The sequence below is a fragment of the Catharus ustulatus genome, chromosome 5, assembly GCF_009819885.2.
Source record: "Catharus ustulatus isolate bCatUst1 chromosome 5, bCatUst1.pri.v2, whole genome shotgun sequence".
In the NCBI taxonomy this organism is placed as follows: Eukaryota; Metazoa; Chordata; class Aves; order Passeriformes; family Turdidae; genus Catharus; species Catharus ustulatus.
The window spans coordinates 32,734,667-32,757,118 of NC_046225.1; the positions used below are offsets into that span (position 1 = coordinate 32,734,667).

The 22,452-nt window shown below is 39.5% G+C and overlaps 1 long non-coding RNA gene across 3 annotated transcripts in view; it reads left to right on the forward strand.

The window, feature by feature from the left end:
- The window catches only part of LOC116996495, a 39,358-nt gene extending 17,284 nt beyond the window's left edge, over nucleotides 1–22,074 (forward strand). For 2 of the 3 annotated variants that reach the window (XR_004417945.1, XR_004417947.1), the window contains 4 exons: nucleotides 7,857–8,201; nucleotides 9,541–9,676; nucleotides 11,242–11,394; nucleotides 20,904–22,074. This is a non-coding gene — a long non-coding RNA (uncharacterized LOC116996495). The remainder of the gene's footprint in view (nucleotides 1–7,856; nucleotides 8,202–9,540; nucleotides 9,677–11,241; nucleotides 11,395–20,903) is intronic. The other variant, XR_004417946.1, reaches the window with a different exon arrangement.
- The last annotated feature ends 378 nt before the right edge of the window (nucleotides 22,075–22,452 follow it).

Below are 22,452 nucleotides of genomic sequence, written 5' to 3' on the forward strand. Positions count from 1 at the left end.
GTTTATTTTATGCCCTCATTCTCCAGTCAAGAATTTCAAATTAATACTTGAAAAAACAACTATAACTTACCCACATCGTTCCTAGAAATTTAACAGGGTGTAATATAAAATAAAGCATGTATGCAAGAGCAGGAGTTAAGACATAGGAACCACAATTTTGTATTTCCTGACTTTTGAGTGTTAAAGGGGAGATTAAATTTCGAATTGTACTAGCATTAATATAGTTTAATGCATCAAATACCTTTCCTGGACTTCACACATTTTTCTTCCAGACCCAACCCAATCTCTTAATATATATACTTAGAATCAGTTGATTCCTGCTCTACCTGAGTTAACAAATCCAGGTGATACTTTAGATAAAATCATCCTCAGTATTCTGCATAGTTCCCACAGCAGGAATAAAAGAGAAGGTAAGAGTATTATTCAATTGTGAGTGCTTGTTAAACATTAGGGAATGCAGAGACTTCAAAATGAAAAAAAATTATATTTGTCGGCATAAAAATTGGGGGAAAAAAGAGTTTAAATAAAGCACTACTGCTTCTATTTAACCTGGAGCTGATTTCACAGTGCTGTATTAACAATTTAGAAGTTAATGGAGACCTGAAAATAAGGAATTGTTTCAAACTTAACATGGCTTACCCTGAATAGATTATTGGCAATTCTGAACAGTAATTATTAGCAGAAAAGAAAGCTATGTCATTCTGAAAGGCTTTATCTGAAATATATTAAAATTTAGAATACCTGATGAGATCGTGGTTGGCCTGGAATAGAATACTGCTTCTGGGAGAGTCTGGAGTTTTAACCTTCATACTAATGAACATTTTCTTGTTTACTTCCTTGAGTTAAAATGAAAAAAAAAAAAAGTTTGAAACCATGGTAGTGGAGAACAATATCTTGGGCCTTCACAAAGCTTTTAACTGCATCTAAACCATTGGCATAGGAGTATAAAAAGGGACACTTAAAAATTATGCCCGGCCAGCTTATTTTCTGAAATACTGGCAGAGATGGCTGTGGAGTTCCCCATTAAAGTTATCATCTTAGAAATATACCAAAAAATTGTAAAGGTATTCAGCCTTTTTAATAATTCTACAGCCATTCAAATTGTTTTTTCTTTTTTTTTCTTTTTTTTTCCATTTTTAAAAATTCTATTTTGTACAGCATTTTATGAATTACAAGGGAGAAAGACTATATTTAATTTTGTCCTGTAAATATTTATAACTGGCCATCTTGATTACAGGTAGTCACAGTAATTAAAGGCAAAAATTCTAGCCTGAAGTGAGAAATTCTGTCTCTAGTTCAGAATGTATTTTAGTATGGAGAAAGAATTGTATCTAAAGAAAGATAATACCCTAAAGAGTACTCTGTGGTAGTATTTTGTATGTTGAGTACTCAGTTCAGTAGTTTTGGTAACCATTTATCCTTTTAAGTCCATTTCATTTTATTGCATCTTCTTAATTTGCTGCTTCTAGCACTTGTGCTTAGTGGACTTGTGCTTAGTGATGCAGAAATGACAAAATGCTTATCATTCTGGCAGCTGATTATCACATTTGTTAGGAACCATGATTATACAACTCAGACACACAAGAGATAATATCTTTATTCGATGGACTTGAATTTTATTATGTATGATTATAGATATTATAATAATTATATTATTATTAATTTTTATTTTATTATTTATTACTCTTGCTGCTTCAGTTTTTAACATTAAGCTACATTTTTCACTTTAAAGTTTTTTCAGTTAAATCAGCATGTTTTACCTAGGTTCATCAAATTTCTTGTGTATAGATGCAGTGTATTTCACAGAATCATAGAATGGTTTGGTTTGGAAGGGATCTTGAAGGGGCAGCAGACTGAGGGAATGATGAGGTTGTGGAAGAGGAATGGTTAGATGAGGTTGTGGAAGAGGAATGGTTAGAGGGCAGCCCTGCATAGAGATACACACAGAACAGGGTGCCTGTTGAACAGCCTGTTATGGAGATTATATGGTGTAGGTAAAAGATGAAGGATTGCTGTACATGTATATGTAGTTGCTTTGCTTATATTAGGACATTAAATGTAGTTATTTTTGAATAAACCTATGGTAACAGCAAAGGTAGTTTAATCAGCCACAAATTTAAACAGTTCTGTTGATAGAAGTAGGTGAGCAGGAGATTGAACAGGGTTTGGTGATAGTAATAGGTTACTTGCTCTGTAAAGGCCCCTATATGGTTCCATGGAAGATTCATATATTAGGGCAAATATTGCTTTTGGAAGAGCAAATTTGTAATCAGATTTATGTTAGCAGATGCCTTCATTGAAAGGTGTAAACAAATGTGTCCTTTTATTGAAATTTTTCTGTATTTGCAACTGTGTATCTTTATGTATTTTTCTGTTTGCTTTATCTAGGAAAACTTGTGATTTGTAAAACATGGGTTGTGTTGATATTACTAGTGCTACATCTTATATCTCTTCACATTAAGAAAAGAGCAGAAATAACATGGATTGTATTATGAATTCCAAATATGCTTTATGGGAAAAATTCAATTACTCTAATTTTAGGTTTATGGAGCTGTAAAGTTGTGTAGATGCTAAGATCATCTATGATTGTTCCTGACAAAGTTTATTATGCTCTATATTTGATGGTACAATATACTGTTACATTTTCTCTTCATGCATAGGCCTTGCCTGCATAGTATGCCAAATAATGTATGAATTTTGAACAACTTGAGGAATTTTGGGGATGAAGCTTGGCAGTAGTGGTTTTGAATTACATTGCATGGAGTTTTATACTTAATTCTGAAGTGTGCCAAAATATTGTCACATGCTGAATTTGTGCAGGGACTAATTGACTAGAGAGCTTATGCAGTGGGTAGTTTTGTGCTCCAACAGAAACATTACAGGTACTGTGTCTTGTAATGTGTAAACTGTTCTGAGGGCTAAACAGCGGCTCTTCCTTCTATTGGTATGACTATTTCCTGGGATAGCTGTGGTTATGAAGGCATTGATACACTGTATCAGTGGTTAGCAGCTGCCTTATGTCCTCTTCTACTTTGATGAAAATTGTGACATGCAGTCTTGCAGCAGAGTCAAGTTGCCCAGTATCACAGTTGCTCTGTATCCTGCTAATTGGAATTTCACTTTGCTAAACAGAGGAAATACTTATGGCAACATTATCTAGCCATGAGTTTTTGAAATTGGCAGTACCCAGGGGCAAAAAAGAAAAGGAGTCCCATGCTGTTGCTAGTATGCTTTGTACAGTTTGGGATTTCTTGCCAATGCATTTTCATTTGGGCAATACTCTCAGGGCACGTGTGTGACTCTTGGGGTTGGTCATGTGCAGGACCAGGAGCTGGAGTTGGTGGTCTTTGTGGATCCATTCTGACTTGATATATTCTGTGATCCTGTGGTCTTTTTTAGGGTGCACATGGTGCTATGCAGCTATATAGTCCATCCCTGAAAATGGATTTTTGAAGCAGTTTGCTTACCAACAGAATCAGAAAATGGAAGTGTATGCAAAGTCACTGTTCCTGTTTTCCATGGTTCCTGTGGAAGCAGAGAACATATGCTAGCATGTGGGTATCCTCAATAAGTAGGCATATTCATGTTGCCTGTTTCAGTGCTGAAGAAGTTGAGTCAATCCAAGTAGCTGATTTGCTTACTTGGGTCTTATCTGAGTTTGTGAAAAGAGCAAAGACTGGCAGATAAGAATTTTGTAAAACATAAGATATGGTCTCCACTGCTAGGAGAACTTCAAGGTATGAAAGAGTCATTCATGTACACTACGCCTTTGCTGAACTTTTTGCACTGGAGTAGTGATTTGACACAGCTGCCTGAGGAAGTTTTGATTTCAGCTTAGCATTAAAATCAATTTGATCCGTGTTCTGATTATGGTGAGATTTATGAAACACACACCATTTTGAACTACTTTATGCTTTGCTAAGTGGCTCCAAATTTACATCCTTCATGGGATTTTGTGAACTTAAGTGATGCTAAAAATTACAAAACATTCTTTTATTTTTTCTCTAGTCAAAGTTGATTGCAAAATTTTTATCTACAGATTTCTTTGCCCTGAATTGAAATTCTGTTATTCCATAAATAAATATGCTTTTCTATTGGTGGTGAATTTAAGGGGAGAGTCACTAAGAAGGAGATAGCACTTCCCTGATGCAACTAACACCTGCCAATAATTTGATCATAAGGAAGAAAGTTGAGCTTGATTCTAGTCCTAGAGAAATATAACAGAGTTATTCAGAAATATCTGCTTCTTGGAATGTTTTTAGGTTAATGGGCTTTTAAAGCTGTTCAAAAAAGCCTATCACAGGTCTAATATATTTTTGATAATCACAGGAATTTAAAGAAAAAGCCATAAGACATTTAAAAGTTGCTTTCAGTTGTTTAAATTATTCAGTTTAATATTGTTTTAAGTTAGGATCAATTTGAGAACATTATTGCAACATGCGTAGTAATGTAGGAAATCATGAAAACTGATCTTCACCTTTTCACCTCCAACAGTTACTAGAGACATTTCTGCAAAAGTTGTGGTTACCTAATATAAGTGTTTTGAGCTAGGTGAGTGCCTTCAGCAGCAAAATTACTTGAGAGATAATCTGCATTGAAATAAACTCATTGAAATAGGTGAGAAGTAATAAACCAGAATTTAAACTATGAAAGTATATGTAAGAATTTAATACAGATATGAGAAACAGATAATGTCATAATATTATTTTCTATTTATCTGTAACAAAGTTTTGCCTCTATTTCTGATATTACTTATCATTTTAGACTCAGTGTTTTGAGGACAGCTGAAGCATGAGTATCCAATTAAAATTGATTTTGTGATATAGAATATTTATTTCCTTTAAAAAATAGGTACCTGGATTTTCATGTCATGTCCTTTTCACTTTAGTCTGATTCTTCCTCTGTTTTAAGTAAAGGTTTACATCTTAATAAAGGTGAATGCCAGCAGTGAGGTGAATGTTCTAAGAATCTAAGAATGGTTTAGGTTGGAAAAGATCTTTAAGGTCATAGAGTTCAACTTAACCTACCACGGGATTTCCCATAACCATCAGGTCTAGACTAATTGACAATGAACTGAAGGTTATATTTATTCTGAACTTAGAAATCAGAATCACACTAAGTGCTTTTTGACTATTGTAGAGATGATCTGTAACTCAAATGTAATTGCTTGCAGGCATTTTTTAATTACTGAAAACGATATTTGTGAAGTAGTGGAAAAGATTTGAAAATGTGGAGAGAATTTGGCCATAGTTCTTGCAAGGGAAAGAAAAGGATGAGATTTGGAGCTTTGGTTTCTTCCCTTTTCATCGATATGCAGCTATTCAGAAAACAAAAAAAAAAATTATACTAAAAATACAGAGTTGTGGAATAGAAATTTCTCTTAAGCCTTCCCCTTTGATAAATTATCATAATGCAGCAATCTTCTGGAAGTGTGGAAAATAAAAAAAAGATGTTTTTTATTTAATTAACATAGCTAAGAATCAAGGTATGAAGTTAAAGAAAGGAAAGGAAATATAATGAAATTAAATGAAATGGGGAAAAAAATTTTCTGGCATGAAGTGGCAACAATTAAATGGAATGGAATGGCATAAAACAAAGAACAGGGAAAGTGGATGGAAACAGGGTGAAATATTCAGTGAAATATTGAAATTTAATTTCTTTTTATGAAATTCATTTCATGAAAGGAAATGGAATGAGGAAGCAAGGAGAGAAGTTAAATGAAAAGACAGAAGAGGAAAAATAATGAAATAATTTTTTTTAAAATGAAAAAACTTAGGACAAGTTAAATCACTGAAATGGAATTGAATGAAATGAACTGCCTCAAACTAACCAAAATTTAATGAAATTATACTCATTGAAATATCGAGATGTCTTTTGTTTTCATGTAACAGAGAATTTTCCTCACAGCAGGGTGGTGACATTGCTGGCTCCTCACTTTTTAATCTGTGCCACCTAGGGCAATAAGGACCTCTGCCACAGTGCCAAGCTGCCATTAGGTTTAGCACAGAGAGAGTAAAAGAGCCTCCAGGAACAATGGGGCTGAAACAGACATGGAAAAGTGACCCTGGCAGGGCCCTGACATTGTTGTGCCTAAATCTGAGGTACCAAGCACATGGGTAGTGGTAAGATGCAAGGTGTGGAGGGAGCAATGTTGGGGCAGTGCAACAATCCTCTTGTTATTCTTTTTGTAGTTGCACTGTCCCTGGAACTCTGGACTTTGTGTTTTTCTGAAACCTGGGTTTTTCTAAAACCCTAACCCTAGGCATAACCCTAACCCTAGATGAAGCTTTAAAAACAGAGCATTTGGCTGAGGCTGGTGCCAAACAAAAGGATGAGGAGATAGCAAGGTTGGGGCAGTGCCATGCTCCTCTTAGCCTGCCTTATTGTAGTTGCAGTGTTCCTGGAGCTTTGGAATTTGAGGTTTTCTGAACGCTAACCCTAAGTGTAACCCTAACCCTAGGTGGAGCAATAAGTAGATCATCATTTGAAGCTGGTGCCAAGCAGAAACATGAAGAGGGAGCAATGCTGGGGCAGTGCCGTGTTCACCTTGACATGCCTCTTTGCAATTGCAGTATCACTGGAGCACTGGGCTTTGTGGTTTTCTGAACTCTAACCCTAAGCATAATCCTAACCCTAGGTGAAGCTCTAAAACCAGCATTGGGCTGATGCTGGTGCCAAGCAGCAAGATGAGGCATGTTGGGACAGTACCAAGAAGAAATTTCTTTCATGAAACAAAACAAAATCTTGAAAACAGGAGAGAAAGCTTCACAATCACTCTGGAAGGGAGAAATGATTAAAGAAAATGCAATTAAAAAAAAATTGAGATGGAGTGACTACAACCAAATAGGTTACTATTAAACGAGGTTCATTGAAAAGGACTGAAACGTAGCAAAATAAACTTTAATGAGATCCCCAAATCAGGGAATGAAGTCAAATGAAAAGACAGAAGAAATTGATGTCATTAAATGCTTAAAGAAAATATAAAAGTTCTGCGCCGAAGGGAAAACAATAAAATGGCATGTGGTGACATGAAGTGCAGGGAAACGGACCAAACCTTGCCATATTGATCCTGATTGAAATGGCAAGATTTCATTTCCTTTCATAAAAGGAAATACAATCTCAAAGTCAGAGAACAAAGTGAAACAAACTGACTTGGGTGGTCTTCTAATGAAATGAAATTCTATGGAAATAAATAAAGGAAAATTTTGAAATGAAAGGATTGTACTGAAATGTAATGAGATGACATGAAGTGCTCCCCTTTGCATGCCTTTTGTAGTTGCCTTGTCGAGGCTTTGTGGTCTTCTGAAGCCTACACTTGAGCACAAACCTAACCCTCAGCAGAACATGAAAAGCTGCCTTTTGCTGAGATGCCAAAGCACATGAGTGGTGCCAAGCATGTGTAGAGAGGAATGTTGGGGCATTGCTGCACTTTCCTTGGCTTAGCTTTTGCAGTTGCAGTGTCCCTGGAGCTCTGGGCTTTGTGGTTTGCTCAATCCTAACTGTAAGTGTAAGCCTAACCCTATGTGGAGCAGTAAAATCAGTGTCCTCTCAGTATGGAGACAAGTTTAGGAGAAGACATCCTGAAATGAGTTGTCTCCTCTAAAAGCTTTCCAACAATCCCCTTTTACTAATAGGAAACAAATACTTATGAATGAAAGTGAAAAAACCCCACCCTACAGTTTATTAACAAATAAGAATGCCCAGAAGGCAAGGGTAAAAAAATAATTCTAGATATTAAACTGTCGAACTTATCCCCCGCCCCCCCGCCCCCCACTGGAACAAAACCCAAAATTCCAGGGAAAATACGTGCTCATGATGCAACATACAGTAAAAAATAGCACTGGTGTCTCTTTCAGGGAGAAAACCAAACAAAAAGGAGCTTCATGGAGCAGTTCAGGCAACAGATGAAAATCTGGTGACTCTCTGGTGTTGATCTCCTCTCCATGCAGATGAAGCATTTAGACTGGAAGCTCTTGATGTGCTTTCTCTCCCCCACTCAATTTCCTGAGATTTGGGGCCAGAATGGAGTGACCCCTGTCTTGCCAGTTCCAAGCAACTGCTCTCCTGCCAGACCAGTTTCTCTGCTCTTGGACTAGCAGCCGGACTTCAGCTCACTTCAAAGGCAGCTAAAAGATTGCTGCTGCAGCTTCTCCAAGGCTGGTGAAAGGACAGAGCTTCTTGACTGGGCCAACAAAACCAAGGTAGGCAAGCAAAACCAGACCACAACACACCCAGATGTCTGGGAGGCCTTTAAAAAAGACCTGCTAAAAGAGCCCAAACCTTCCCCCTCCTCCAGCCCCTCACCTTTAAAGATACAGCAACCATTTTTGAGCATAAAGCAGAGGATCAGGGAATATGACTATCATCATAAATCCAAGACAAGTTCAAGATTTCAAAGACTTGCATTTCAGAAATTTTTGGAACTGTTCACTGCACCTTATGTCATCCCATTCCATTTAAATATTTTCAATTAATTTCAGAATTTTCAGTTTTTTTAAAATAGCATTTAATTTCATCATAATTCTTCTCCTGTGTGTTCAGTTCATTTTGTTTCCTGTATGAAGATTCCATTTCCGTTCATGAAATTAAGAATATTCCTCACAGCAGGCTTCCAACATTGCCAGCTCCAGACTCTGTGCCACTTATGGCGATAAGGACTTCTGTGACAGTGCCAAACTGCCATTAGGTTTAGCTTGACCTTGAGGGAGTAGAGAACCCAGAGCTCCAGGAACACTGGGGCTGGAAAAGGTATGCAAAGGCCATCCTACCAGGGCCCAACAATGCTGATTCTGCATCTTTCTAATCTGAAAACCCCATGGTGATGGGAACCTCAGCACCAGTGACAAGAAGACTTAGAGATGAAGTTGGGAGAGGAAAAGGGAAGTGCGGCAGGGCCACAATATTACTGCCTCCACGCCTTTCTTAGGGCCATGAATGGGGATGGGCACTTCAGCCATAGCCCCAAACTTGTTTAAAGATTAGCGTGCAAAAAAAAGAAAATTATTTCATGAAGTGGAAACAATAAAATGGAATAGAATGAAACAAAGTGCAACAAAATGGACTGAAACTTCACAAAATGATACTAATTTAAATCTCAATATTTCATTTCCTTTAACGAAATGAAGAATTTTCCTGAAAGAAAATGAAATGAGGAATCAAGGAATGAAGTGAAATTAAAAGGCAGTAGAGGAAATATAATGAAACAAAACATAAAAAAGAGGAAAGTTTTGGTATGAAGTGGAAACAATGAAATTGAATTGAATGAATATTCACTGAAAAATCACAGAATAACTCTGAAACCAAATCTTATTTGTTAACCATTAAAATATTCAAGTTTCTGTTGAAGTGAACATGTGCTATGTAGTTATGAATAAAATTAACTTCACAAGATAGAACATATCACGGTAGGAACTTATAATAGGTCATAAACACAGATCAAGAACAAAATTTTTATTTCAATATCTCAATTTTTTATGGAGATGTTTTATAACAGAATGTAGCTCTGCAACTGAAAATTTAATTAATCTCTATCCTTTTAAGACAGTACATCATCTTCATTGAAGTGGCCAGAATATCTCCCTGAGGTTGGAAAACTTTCCTGGATGTCTGTAGTACTGGACATCTACCCCACAGAGAAATTAATCTGAGCATTTGAAAATGGCCACAATTACTTCAGGTATGTTAATTAGAATTTATGTTTGAAGTCTCTTAAATTTAGACCTGCTGATAAGAATTATTCTCAACTAGATTTTTTCCTGGTTAAGTCATCTTTTATCATCCCTTGGTAAAAATCCATGACAGAGGCAGAATTAAAACCCCCAAAAGCATAAAAATAAATGTCAAATACTCCCTTTATCTTAAGTACACCTCTCTGCTTAGCATGTTAATATGTTAATATGTTAACATTTAATATGTTAATATTAAATGCACAAAGGAAATAGCAGAAAAGGCTCTGTTCCAGTGCTTAATGAAATGCCAAAGTAGATTCAAGGAAAGGAGATTTTGAATAGATCAACTATGTGTGAGATGATTGTTCTATGCTGTTAAATAAAATTTGGAATTCTGTTTATCTGACTGTTAGGTGTATTAGGAATGCTTTGTCTAAATTAGAAAAATTGCAACTGTTATCATACGTAAAATTGTCTTGTAATGGCACAAAGAAAATGGAAATATCTCAAAGTGGAAAGCTCATTTAGCAGAAATAGATGGAGGTGAAAGTAAGGCAGAACAGTGGTATCTGTCCCACAGACATGCTCTAGAAGATTTACTGACTATTTACAATAACACCATGAAGATCAAAAAACCCCAACAAAGTTGAGTATAAAAAACAATTCTCAGTAACCTTTCCTTCTGATTAAATGTTGTGTGCAACTTGCAGATTCCTCACACAGAAGGAGAAAAAGTAACAAAACAATTCTTTGATGTGTACAGGAATAGAAAGAAACAGCGGATCCTGGATCTTTGGGAATCTGCTGAATTTGCTAACATAGGGGAGGAGAATGTGCATAATTCCAAAGGGATTTTCAGGCACAGGCTTACCTCTTGATGAAGGGTGCTAATGAAAAAGAAAGGAAAACTGAAACAGTAAAGGAGGGAAGATATTGACCAAACTCTGTGGAATGTCACTTCAGCTGAAGCTACAGCAATCTCTTAATCTATGCAAAAGGCAACAAATATTTTTAAAATAGTGGACCATTAAGCCAGAATCTAGTTTGATTCATCATTGATGTTTGAATTACCACACTGATATGCAGAGGAATGAAGGTAAGGAAGGCAAGATTTGCTTGATGACTGAATAGTGATGTTATTTGATTGTCATATTCAATGACATTAGAATTAAAAATATACTATTATGTCAGGGGTTCTTGCTTGTTTATATGCTTGGAGCACCTCGTTTTCATGAACATAGATAATGTCATTTTTATATTTAGTGTTAATTCAAATAATAGAGGGACAGAAAGTGTCATTTACCTGGATGTTTGTAGGCTCCAGGATGTTATTGGCAGGTGTCTATAATACTAAGTGGAGACATAACTCTGTCTGTTACACGGTCTCTTGGCTTATTTCTAGTTTATAGTTCTAGTACACATTTGTGGAGGAATGAGGTGCACATTCTTTCAAAAGCAAAACCAACCAAACAAAAAATCCAACACAGAATCAGATTAACCCCCACTGGTCTAAAAATGTAATTGGATTAGGAAAAGGTTCAGTAATGATCTTTAAATGTTTCCACACTCTCAGGAATATTTGCAGAAGTGGAAGTGAAAATTATCATCTCCGTAAGAGTTCTGTGAGTCAAGGATCAGTGAAGAACTATGGAAAATGAAGAATTGAAATAATACTATAATACAAGTGGAACATCCAGCAAAAAATCTCTCTCTGAATGTGAACAAGGTATGTTGTCATTTAAATTTGACTTCAGTCAACTGTCAATTTTGTATCAAGATTGGCACTATAAGGATTACAAAACAAGGGGCATCACAGCTAGAAGTAATGGGGGACACAAGAACTAAAATTTCAGGGACAGGAAGACATTTCCCAAGGGCAGTATTAATGTTAGAAAGAAGTTTGTATCTCTTGAAAATCCTCAAACTGTTAAAAAGATTTTAACATGGAGCTGATATCACTGGTTTAAACTCACATTATTTTTTGAAAATGTAAGAACAAAAAACCAGAACTGTAGTATGTATTAAACCCAGGTGTTAAATTTTTTCTGAAGGTTTTTTTATGTGTGTGTGTGGCTGCATACTTAGTGATGAAAGAAACAGAGTACATCTCTACAGGAATAATCTGGTGCAAATGTGATATGGTTTATGCATACATTATTACTAGTTACTCTACTACCAATGGGATAACACGCGTATAACATTAGGACTCAGAAATGACTGTCTGGGGAACTACTTGCTCTTTGGACCATGATAGAAGTTGGCTACCTTTATAAGATATTCTGAATATTGATGAGCATCTAAATGGGTACATTTTTATTTACTGGGAACCAATGGAATGCTGAGTTGCAAATACACCTAGGCTCCAGAGACTTTCAACTGAGCTGTAAAAGAAGAACTTTTAAATTTTGCAGTCAGAAAGAAAACACAGACTCCTCAAAATATTAAATTAAGAATTAGGTATCTCATCAGTCTGTTTCTAATTTGAGCTGACAGAAACATTGTCTACTGGTCAGTAATCACAGGTGAAAACTAGACCTTGTGGGCATTAATAAGAATTCTGCCAACAGCATCAGGGGAGCCAGGATTTCCGTATTAATTTCTGGATGTGTGTGTATTACATTCACAAATAGCTGGAGTGAAACACTCTGTCTATATCCATAAATCTGCATTTCATGTTTCAATGTACCAAATAGGTATGAAATTGTGTATACTCTAGAGCCTATACCCCTGAATATAAAAAAAATTGGGTTCTAAATATGTCTTTTGACAAATATGCAGATTACCTGAAAAAATCCTTAGATGCAAAATTTTATTGCTGGCTATATGCAGTATGCCTGCATATCAATTGCAATGACACAGCAAAGTTTATTATGGATTTTCAGAGTTGTTGTGTGATATCAAATTTTAAAAGTGCTTAAGGAATATAAACTACCAATGAAAATTTTAAGGAAGAAGTACACTGTGCGTTATGCATTAGAGGAATGATACTAAGAGCATTGCACCTGATGGAGTTATAAAATAGCTGCATTAATGTATACATTTTACAATGTTTATAATACAGCACCATTTTTGGGAACAATGAATAGCCGACTGGAAATTACTCAGTTTTCCTTTAAGGTCATGACTTTGAAGAGGATGTCGATGACTGAATTTTTTCTGGTAGTGACAGACTCTAAAGGTAATTAATATTTTAAAAGTATAGAATTTTTTGTGTGTTCCCTTTTTATTCACTTTCAATCTAATTTTACGTAGTTCAGCTTTATCAGCATGACAGTTTGCAAAAAGTGAGTTTCAAAGTCATGTGCTTGACAATTAAAGTAAAGTGGATTTTAAACTTACATACATAAAGTATCTCACCAGCAGTGTTTGCGCATTCATCTACTTGGGAAACAGGTTTAATGGTGATAGTAAATTGTTCCAACTCACATAAAGTGCACAATAATTAGTGATGTCTTTAAAATTGTGTTGAGAACGAGGGAATTTCTCAGAAAACTTTAACAGTTGGGTCCCTGTTTTAGGCTGTTTGCAAAGGCTCAAAACCTTGTCCTTTATAGTCTGTTAATCTATTTCTCCAGATCCTTTCTTTTAACATATGTACACAATATGTTGTACCTAGATGAAACTCTGGTCTTAGGAATCAAAATATTTAAGGCTCCTTGGCTTGCAAATAAACTTTGGTGTTCATTTGTTTAAAATCTCTATCAAACTAAGTGTCAGAATTGAGGAGGAATTGTAACCTAAAAGATTCTGGTAGCACATTAGTATCCTCAGCTTGGTTTATGGCGTGACTTTGTAGTGCCTGTGTCACTTTAGAAGACAGTGAATCCCAGGAGAAATCCTGTTGTCCTTTGATGGGATGAACTTGTTGATCAAAGGTTTACACACAGCTAAAATGGAATTGATCTTTACACATACTGTCAGCAAAGACAGTATGTGGACCCCACTAGCTATTCATTCTTGCTGTCATGTTGTATTTTTTCTTTTACTGACACAAGTACTTCTGAGCTCATATTTCAAACCAGGTTATTGAAATGATAGAGGTCTCAGACTTCTTTAGTGTGTGTTCTTCCAATTAGAGATATTTTAGAAAAAAATAACTCCAGTATTTCTTCCAATTTTTGGTTTACCAATGAGAATCCTGTTTTATATTGAAGGCAGAATGATGTAGATAGATCCCAGGTTACCAGGTCAGGGGAAAATCCATGTTCATTCTTAACCAAGGGCATGTTAAATACATGCTGAATTTTTTGCATCACTTTATAATTGAAATGGTAAAGAAGTGTTTTCTTCAATGATTTTACTTTCTTTGTGTTTTTCTTCAGAAAGGTATACGGTTTTGGATATGCTTATTCCTTGTCTGATGGTAGAAGAGGTAGAAGTTGGGAAAGTGAGAATCTTATTTACATGGAATTTTGCCAAAATTATGCATTAGTGAAACAGACTGTGTCCTTGTGCTTATTTGGGATTGACAAAACTCCTTTTTTATAGTACACTATAGTCAAACATCAGTATTAAGCACTTCCATTCAGTCTGATAAATAGAACTAATTTAAATTAATTAAGTCTAAAGTAACTTAACTAAAAACATTACAGGCAGCTGAAAAGTATGCAAATAAACTATCTTTTCTTCCTTCATTTGGATAGTTTATGTTCTCCTACAGCAGGTTTTTTCTGTGATATATTGAAAAGAAATATTTCTGGTATTCAAATAACAGAATATTTCCCAATATTTGTATTTCTTTCATAGAAGGAAATGACAACCACAAGAAAACTAAGATACAGCACATTCTTTAAAGGGACATGAAAGCCTTTTTCTGGGTGTTATATATTTGTTCCCCAAGTATATATTTCTTCTACCCTTGTATGTATAATTCAATTTTTTATAAACCCCAATTTACTCTCTAGTAGTTCTTGTAAAAAAGTCATTTCACTAACAACTTGGATGCAGGACTTGAAGGAATACTAAGTAAGTTTGCCAACAGCAGTATATTGAGAGGACCTGTCAACTTCCTCAAGGTCACAAGAGACCTTGACAAATTAGAGAGGTGGGCAATCACCAATCATATGAAGTTTAATGAGGGTAAGTGCTGGATTCTGCACCTGGGACAGAGCAACCCTGGCTGTGAGCATAGAATGGAGAATGAGAGGCTGGAGAACAGTGCTGTAGAAAGGGACTTGGGAGTCCTGGTTGATGGCAAGTTGAACATGAGTCATTGTATCCTGGCAGCCAGGAGGGCCAACCCTGTCCTGGGGTGCATCAGGCACAACCTTACCAGCCAGACAAGGGAGGGGATTGTCCTGGTCCCCTCTGCACTGGGACAGCCTCACCTCATGTGCTGGGGGCAGTTTGGGGCACCACAATATAAAAAAGATCTTAAATTATTAAAGAGTGTTCAAACGAGGGCAACAAAGATAGTGAAAGGTCTTCAGGAGAAGCCATATGAGAAGTGACTGAGATCACTTGGTCTGTTCAACCTGGAGGAGACTGAGGGGACACCTTATTTTTGTCTTCAACATTCTCATGAGGGGATGCAGAGGGGCAAGTACCAATCTTGTCACTCTTGTGACTGGAGACAGGACTCAAGGAAATGACATGAAGCTGAGTTGGGGGACATTTCGTTTGGATATCAGGAAAAGGTTTTTCACACAGAGGGTGTTGGGCACTTAAAAAGACTCCTCAGGGAAGTAGTCATGGCATCAAGCCTCTCTGAGTTCAAGAAGTGTTTCAATAATACTCTCAGGCACATGGAGTAAATCTTGAGGTACCCAGTGGAGGTCCAGGAGTTGAACTTGATGATCTTGATGGGTTCTTTCAAATTCAGCATATTTCATGATTCTATATGTATGCAAGTGAAAATTCTCTGTATCCTCTTTGAGGGATATCAATACCTACCAACACTATTTACATTGGACTTTTTTCTTTCATGGTGAATTATGGACAGACTCAGACATGAAGAAATTCAATAGGTTATTAAAAAAAAAGAAGCTAAGTTTAGTAGAACTTCCTATTACCAGATTTATGTATTACCTTTATCCAACTACGTAATACTGGTTTCTGTAACATCCACAACCCAGCTTTTTGTGAAGCTCAACCCTTTTGTAAAGCTATGAAACAGTGAAACAGGTTGTCCTGAGACACTGTCTCTCTTCTTGATTTTGTGTGTGTGTTTGTAGTGACCTCCAAAGGTCCGTTCCAGCTTAAATTATTCCATAACTATATGATAAAGCTTAAGTGGGAAATTTGTAGCAAAGTGATAATGCCAGACGATTTAAAATTTGGATTGCAATAATGACTACCCACAGAAAATCACCTGAATGCCAGATGTCCTACAAGGTTCCAGTGGGATAGTTTGCAATGCAACAGTCATCACATTTTCAAAAAGAATTGCAGAAAGAATGGGTATTTACTTTGGAATCTTTCCAGTGAGAGCAAAATAAGTAAAATCTGTCTCTGTAAATGGGGAGACTAGTATAAAGCATAATTTTTATGTAACTATGTGCATGCAACCTGAGTCAGCTTGGCTAAACAAAAGCAGCATTTTCAAGCCAATACATACTTAGCAGGACTATAAGTGAATAAATTAGTTCCAAAATTGTGTGAAGTTTGTTTGAATGGTCTTCTGATAAGCAATCCAATTTTACAAACACCTGTTACCTCTGCTGTGGGTGATCCATACAAGAAGAAAAATCTTGTATGTAAAAGTGAGTCTGATAGCTTTGCTAGGTCAATGGAATCTGTAGAGAATTAAAAGGATTCTTTAAATGATTGCATGGTATTTATTACAATACAGAGGAATAGAAATATATTTTTCTGTCAACTAGACATCTTTCTCTCATGCTGTTTCTTCCTTTCAACCACAGAATACTTCCATACCCATGCTCCATCAGGCTTTTTCTATCAGCCAGATATGAATTTCAGCTCTTACTGTGGAATTGTGATCCCTTCTTTTGGTTGCAGGAGCTATAGCTTTCCCTGGAAATGGGAATATCCATTTTGATGTCCCTTTTTGTCTCACTCAATGTTATGGCTCTCTGACAGAGATTTATATAACCAAAATTTTATAGCAAACTTTTCTTTTTTTTCCTGAGTATTCAGCAAATTTCCATCAGGTAACTGCCAGATTATATATTATAGAAGTAGTTGAGAATTTTACATTTTTTTTATGGGAACGAGCAACATCTAAGGAAATTCAAGTGTTATCCTACATTAGATTTCCAAACTCCTTGCATGTTTGGTTACACACCAAATCCAGAAGGCAGAAGATTGTATGCATGGATGTTCGGCAGAGTGATGGAAATAGTGAAGTGAAGCCAGATTTGGTCAATGCTTATTTACAGCATGCTGGTTAAAGCAGAGCTAATGGCATAAAATACAATTTTAAAATAAGAATTATTATAATTTTCAGTTTACCTGTAGGAGAGGAGAGTAAGTGAATTAGCTCTATAAGCACTACAAGAAACCTCAATTTTCAGGCAATTCAAATGTCTTGGAGTTGTTCTTACTTGTAGCCTTAAAATTTAATCCTTTTTTTTTTTTTTTTTTTTTTTTTTTCAGGAAAGGGATCAGATTAAATATTAGTGATAAAAATACTCAGCATCTGGAGTGAATTACAGTAAATTCATGAATACAAGCCGCACTGAGTATAAGCCGCATCTCTGGGTGTTGGCAAATATTTCGGTTTTTGTCCATAAATAAGCCGCACCCGAATATAAGCTGCTCTGTCGTTCGCAGTGAGGACCCGCGTGCAATTAGTAACAGAACCGCGGGAGGGCGGGGTTTACTGGCTGAGCTGAGGCTGTGCAGGCTCGACCCACTAGGGGCTGCTGACGGGGCCAGGTGGCCCAGCCCGGTGCTGCCGCTCGGGGCCAGCCGCCGCTGCCACTGGGCTCGGGGACACCCGCCGCTGCCACTGGGCTCGGTCACCCCCGGTCAGCGCTGCCCCGCGGTGGCAGGCAGGGATGGAGTTTCCCCTGCTCCTACGGCAGCGGCGGCGGGCAGGGACGGAGCTTTCGCGCGCCCGTGGCGCTGGCGGCGGGCACGGACAAAGCACCCCACCTCCTCCCCGAGCTGCGGCAATGGCTGCGCGGGGCTCCCGTCGGCTCCCCGAGCCGCGGCAATGGCGGCGTGCACTTCCCCCCCGCTCCCCGGGCCGCGGTAATGGCTGCACAGGGCCCCCGTCGGCTCCCCGAGCCGCGGCAATGGCGGTGCGCCCCACCCCCGTCCTCCCCAGGCCGCGGCAATGACGGCGCAGGGCCCCCGTCGGCTCCCCGAGCCACGGCAATGGCGGCGCAGGGCCCCCGTCGGCTCCCCGGAGCCGCGGCAATGGCGGCGCGCCCCCCCCCTGTCAGCTCCCCGAACCGCGGCAATGGCGGCGCGCCCCCCCACCCGTCCTCCCCTGGCCTGCGGCAGAGAGGGAAGAAGAGAGCTCTCCCGCCTCTCTCCCCGCCCCCCGTGCTGCCTGCTTGGAGCCAGGGCAACACAGTAACACTGTAACAATCATGGAATGCCGGCTTGTACTGGCAGGTGCTTGGCTCGGCGCCCTGGCTGGCACGTCTGGGGTTGTAAATGTCAGAAAATTATTCACAGATTAACCGTCCCCGACTATTAGCCGCACTTCCGGATTTCCACCAAAATTTTTGTCAAATTGCTGCGGCTTGTATTCATGAAATTACTGTAATTTGTTATTGATGTGTATGAGTGTACTATTAGAGTGAGGTAAGCTAGCAGACTATACATTAACAAAAACAGTAGCTAAATCAATTCATGTTAATTTATTTGTTTCCTTAAAACTTAAATATGATATACAGTCTTAGAATAAACTGATAATTTGGCTTTGCTTAATAAAAGTGTATTGAAATAAGTGATACTCCAGTTGAATTCTGCAGGGCATGTTGATTTTTTCCGATTCCAGAATAAATTAGTGATCCAAGTTGGCTTGGAAAAAACCTGCTGTCTAAACCTCAAAGCTGTCTTACTCTTTTTTTCAACTCAACATTAAAATAAATACTCATTCTTTAAAACAGACCATTAGACAGCTGAAGTGTAAATAAATATTTGTTCCAGTTCTCTGGAGAAAAAATGCATCTAGTTTAGGCATTGATTTAGCCCTGAAAATTATTTGTCTGTAATTATAAAAGACATTCAAGAAGAAAATTAATTACAGTAGTTTCACGAATACAAGCCGCACGGATTATAAGCCGCACCCCCGGTGCCTCGACAATGTTGCTGTCTTTGTCAATAGATAAGCCGCACCCCGAATATTAGCCGCACTTTCGTTCGTCGCGAGAATCCGTGCGCAGCTTTCACAAATTGGCCAATTAGTAACAGGATCGCGGCATAGCGGGCTTTACTGGCTCGGGGCGGGGCCAGGCAGGCTCGGCCCGCTCATGGTTGCTGACGGGGCTGGCCGGGTGGTGCTGCAGCTGCCGCCGGGCTCACTGGCCCCCCTCTCCCGTCAGCACCGCCCCGCCGCTGCGTTCACGTACTCGCCCTGCCGGCGGGCCAGGCGCTGCCACCGCTGGCAGGCATGCCGGCCGCGTCGCCGCTGCGTTCACGTACTCGCCCTGCCGGCGGGCCAGGTGCTGCCGCCACTGGCAGGCATGCCGGCCGCGTCGCCGCTGCGTTAACGTAGTCGCCCTGCCGGCGGGCCAGGCGCTGCCGCCGCTGGCAGGCATGCCGGCCGCGTCGCCGCTGCGTTCACGTAGTCGCCCTGCCGGCGGGCCAGGCGCTGCCGCCGCTGGCAGGCATGCCGACCGCGTCGCCGCTGCGTTAACGTAGTCGCCCTGCCGGCGGGCCAGGCACTGCCGCCGCTGGCAGGCATGCCGACCGCGTCGCCGCTGCGTTCACATACTCGCCCTGCCAGCGGGCCAGGCGCTGCAGCTGCTGGCAGGCATGCCGGCCGCGTCGCCGCTGCGTTCACGTACTCGCCCTGCCGGCGGGGTCGCCGGCCGCCCCCTCCCATCTGCACCGCCGCCGCGTTTCCTCGCCCTGGCCGGCACTGCAGGCCCCCGCACCGCCGGGCTCCCCCACCGCTGCTGGCCCCGATTCTGCTGGGCTTCCCCCGCTGCCAGGCAGCCCCACCCGCCGGCCTTCCTGCTTCTGCCATGCTCCCCTGCACTGCTAGCCCCAGTTCTCCCGGGCTCCCCTGCCCTGCTGGCCCGGGCTCTGCCGCCCCCCCTGCCCCGCCCTGCTGGCTCAGGCTCTGCCGCCCGCCCCCACACTGCTGGCCCTGCCTCTGCCAGGCTTTCCCACCTCTGCCGGGGCCGGCCGGGCTCCAGCTTGGCTTGGGGCTGCCGCGGGCTCTCACTCCCGTGTTGGCAGCTTTTAGAATTTTGTTAATGTATTAGCCGCCCCGGAATATTGGCCGCACTTCCGGGTTTCCACCAAAATTTTGGTCAAATTGGTGCGGCTTGTATTCGTGAAATTACTGTAATCTGAAGTTCTGCTAGGAATTTATATTTGTCAATGTCAATATAGTAGGAACAAGTTAGAGGAGTTAACAAGCTATAACTTGTCCTGAGGGAAATTCTTTGACATGAAACATCTTTTGAAACATCCTAAAGAATGCAGTCTTCAAAAATCATGTGGGATGGAGAAAGCATGTCAAAAAGTATGCAAACATCACCAAGCTGCTCAACGTATGACTATGCTACACAGAAATTGTGCTGGTGACAACAGCTTCTAACTGGCTTAGATGTGACAGGGAAGGAAAAGGCAGTTTTATCGGTGTTTAGCTATTTGATTTCTTCAGCAGGAATGGATCTTGCTTGGAGTTTGTTAATGTGAAAATATGCTTTCTGGAAAAAGCAGTTGTCAGGGAACTAGCGACTCCTACTGATCCATCACAGAATGTACAGTTAGTGAAAGCACAGGAGCAGATAAGTCCAGTTAAGTACAGCACGTGAATGTTTAAACCCTTTGATCAGTGCAATTATGCATGGAAGCACAAAATCCATTTGCCTGAAACCACAAGAGCAGTAAACAGCAATCCATAAACCTTAACAGATTTCTGTGTGGTTGATCTCTGATAATTCATGCCAAGGTCTCTAGGAAGCTGATGAACACGTTAGGCTGCAGTTGTATCACACACAGCTGACACCATCACAGTTGAGAAGGGCAGCTGTCCTGGGCTTTGTTGCTGTGTGGTCCTAACTTGTGTGGTCCCCTCTCAGCCAGCTGAAGGATTTTGCCTTAACCACACAATCCTTACACCTTTCCTCCTCCTCTTCTGCACAGGAAATGTTGACTGGAGTCTCAAGGTGCCTTTAGGAATTGGACATTTACTTCCTCGTCTGAAACCAAACATTACTGGTATGTAGTTGTTACAAAGAGAACTGGTTTTTTGTTCTCCTGAAATCTTAGGTCACTTTTTCAATACTGGTAAACTTGAATAGGTTCAAGATTTGTCTGTTTCAAACACATCTCAGGCTTCACCCGGTCTTCTCCCTTCTGTCTTTCCATATGTAAGCAATCGTGTCTGTCTCGATAGTATGTAAAGATATGATAATTTATTCAATAATATTTTGTATTTGTTTGGTTTTCCAGCCGATGTGATGCTGTTTGAAATAGTTTTCTGTAAAACTGACAGGAAGACTGGTTTCTGCCTTTCACTGAGCATTTATTATCTCTCTCTCTCTGTAAATAGACCTTGCAAAAATGAAAAAAATGCTAACAGTGGGTAAGAATCGTGGAACAGAGACTAAATAGTTGGATTCTTTTCTCAGAGCTGCTGCAGAAGTCCTGAATTATTGACCTTGGGATGTGACTGGTCATAATGCAGAAGGTCATATTATTTCAGAGGAAATAAATAATAATTGCCTTTTTTATAAGAAATGTATGTATCATTATCTGCTCAGTTTTGTGTTGTGATCTACTGGAGGAGTTAATTTTTTTTCTGGGACAAATGAGTAACTGTGTCAACTGTGCCAAGAAAAGGAATTACTTTTGAAGCCCAAAAGACTTTTGATTTTATATATTTTTCTTATATTCCTAGCTCTGTAAACTACTATTATGCAGTTACCTATCTTGTTAATTAACTCTAGTACATTTCCCACTCTTTCTCTTAGATTTTAGAATAATCTGATTTTCTAAATACATTCCTGAAATACTGCATAGTCTTATTTTCAGGAAGAGGACCTATAAGAAGAACATTTTGTTTTCCAACCAGTATCTGAGAAGTCGTAACAAAAAGTGGGGCAAAGAAGCCCTTGGACTAACTCCAAGGGGGTGCCCCAGGGGTGGGTTACTGGGTCAACTGAATTTCCTATTGGATGTACCTGTAAGATAGTCTAATTTGTTAATCTTATAGAATTGTGGAAATCGGGTACTGGGTGTTCACCATTACTACCAGGATACCTGGAAGCTTCGAAATAAAGGTCTGCTTTTTTACTTTATTATTCTAACAACACTGCAAGAGTTTTTTCCTCTTTTGGTTATAGACAATACTTTGTTGAATGGGCCTGTCTTTCAGAGATTATTCTGTGCATCTGGTTTTACAGTTAATATGTACCTTGTGTACCTGTTTTAGCTAAAATGAGCTGTGCTTGTGTACACCTTTTAAATAGTTGATCTTTGATAACTTGACTCAGGTTGTGGCTGTGGCCTTAGAGGCAAGGATGGCAAGAAGGAAAATTTTATCTTTTAACACTGGCAGCTTAAGTCCGATACAGAAGGAAGACCATCAAATTGTAAAAAAGGCACAGAGATAACTTGGTGCACAAAAGCCACCATGATGTAAGAAAAAAACCACTCTCCTAAACACAGAAGAGAAGTGCTTGAAGTACCT